The sequence below is a fragment of the Vicia villosa genome, unplaced genomic scaffold (genome assembly GCF_029867415.1).
Source record: "Vicia villosa cultivar HV-30 ecotype Madison, WI unplaced genomic scaffold, Vvil1.0 ctg.001055F_1_1, whole genome shotgun sequence".
Classification (NCBI taxonomy): domain Eukaryota; kingdom Viridiplantae; phylum Streptophyta; class Magnoliopsida; order Fabales; family Fabaceae; genus Vicia; species Vicia villosa.
In genome coordinates, this window is record NW_026705464.1 from 320,347 (window position 1) to 322,618 (window position 2,272).

The following is a 2,272-nucleotide window of genomic DNA, read 5'->3' on the forward strand; positions in this document are numbered from 1 at the left end:
AAGGAATCGAAGGTTGAGTTCCGAGGTGGAGATGAAACTAATTCAGATTGAAGGAGTGAAGATGATGAACACCATTTTGAGAGAGAGTGGTGGAGTGATGAATATTGATGATTGAATTGGAGAGAGGGTGATGAATGTTCAGAAGATGGAGAATGTGAAGATGGAAGAATGGTGGAAGTGAAGGAAGAGAAGTTGCAGAGAATTGTGAGAGAGAGGGAAGGTGAAAAAAATGAACGTGAAGTGATGATTATGGGTTGAAGATGGAGAATGAATGGAGAGCTTCTGAAGTGAAGAGATGAAGAATTGAAAACTGAAGGGGAATGGTTGAATGGTTCAGAAATGGCGATGGTGAATGGGCGTGAAGAGAGCCACTGAAGAATGGATCACTGCTCTGGGTTTATAGAGTTTGCAGGTTTGCCCTATCCTTCTCATTCTGTTATTCTCTTATATGATTCTGTTAGCCATCTGTTTAGGAAGTTAGTTACTTCTGTTAGAGATGTTATAAGTTAGTTATGAATTGGTTGGAAACTGTTATGGTAGTTAAATGTTGTTGGTTTTGTAACTGTTAGAAACTGGCTAGAAAGTTAGTTAGGGGTTGAAGGTTAAAAAGAAAAACAGTTAGTTGTGAGGTTATATGTTAGATGATTCGGTTACTGTTAGCTAAAATAGTTAGGCTAAAACTGATTTAAGAACAGGGGATGCTAGATGAGCAATATTAGTCTGAATATTTTGAATCTTCTTCTTTGCTCTATCAAGGTAAACTAACAAGCACTGGACCGTTTTGGCTTTTGGATGCAGAGCTGATCTGAATGTGTAGTCAATGCAGGTTTTCAAGTGTTTGGATGCTGCAAGTTTCTGAGCTTTGCTCTTAATGATAAGTGATGTGAACTTATTTTTTGTGTATGCTACTAATTAAACTGTTTTCAACATAATGCCAAATGCCTTGAACTTTATATGGTTTGGAATTTGAATTGAAATGCTTTTGTTTCTTTTGTAGGATTTGGAAAAGGCTGGAATATGGCATTGGCAGTAAGATGGCAGTGTGAAGTTTGGAGCAGAAGGTCATTTGAAGGGTTTATGGCAAAGGGTTTAGAAGTAATAGGCTTTATGAAATCATGTCGTCTTGGTTAGAAGCATATTTTTGTGTAGTTTTCTTTGTACTCTCTTTGTAATGGAATTGTATTGTTGTAATGGAGACATTTGGGAACCGAACTTGTAATAGTGTTGAATAATTCTAGAATGAATGAATGAACATGCTTTCCAAAATGCTTGAATATCCTTGTACATGTCATATGCCTTAAGTTTCAAGTAACTTGTTTCTCAGGAAATCACACACAAATTCTTAATAACTCTAATTCATTATGATATTCTTTGAACTCAAATCCACTTGAATTTCGGGGAACAAATTCTCGATTAATTCTCCTCTTCAATGAAACCCTTAATTCAATCTTAAATCAACTTGAGTAAGGTAGACTCCTTGAATAACCTTTGAATATAGATAAAAATTCTTAAGCAATAATGACTTCCAAGTCAACAAGATCTTTGATCCTCTACCTGATTTATTGATTGGTTAAGTCTGAATGTTGAATGACTTGATGAATGTATGCAGATGAATGCAATGCTTAAGCCAGTTAAAAATAAAATTAGATGGGCAAATTTTGGGGTGCAACATATATGAGCAAGGCTTTGTTTCTGATTCGTGTCTCCTTTTGTTACTGAAGCATGCTAGCCTATTTATAAGCATTGAGTGCTTAGAATTGAAGCTAAGAAGCAACTAGTTGCCTTTGTGGAATTCTTGCATTTTTTATATTAAAAAAGCTTTGAATTATTGACCAAGTCCTCTTGTCTTCAATGCATCTGCCTTGCTCTTCAATTCTCTGCAGAAAGATGAAGATTCCTTGGGTGAGTCATGCTTGGAAGTTAAGCTACCATTTATCCATCCATTTTCCTTTTAATTTTAATCTTAAAAGAAGATAAAATCATGCCAAAAATGGATAAAAAAGGTGTGGGCCTTGTCTTGGTCGTGGGAGGCCCATAACATCATGGAAATGATGTTTGAATGCTGAAAACTTGGCCCCATTTGGAAAAAATACATTTTTGAGCAATGTTGGTTTCATGCATTTTCCCAAAATTTAGCCAACTTCAACAAGGTGTAAATCCTTCAATTTTTGTCATATGAAGGAGATCTTGCACTTTTTGGAAACCTCAAATAGTCCTCTAACCAATGCCTTTGGTCTCATGTCAAAATGATTTTTGAAGATCCTTGTGTGTC

The 2,272-nt window shown here is 35.7% G+C and overlaps 1 long non-coding RNA gene across 1 annotated transcript; it reads left to right on the forward strand.

The window, feature by feature from the left end:
* Nucleotides 1-283: 283 nt before the first annotated feature.
* Nucleotides 284-1,224, forward strand: LOC131632962 (uncharacterized). The gene is made up of 3 exons (XR_009293187.1): nt 284-412; nt 799-900; nt 998-1,224. It is a non-coding gene; the product is annotated as an uncharacterized LOC131632962 (long non-coding RNA).
* Nucleotides 1,225-2,272: the final 1,048 nt, after the last annotated feature.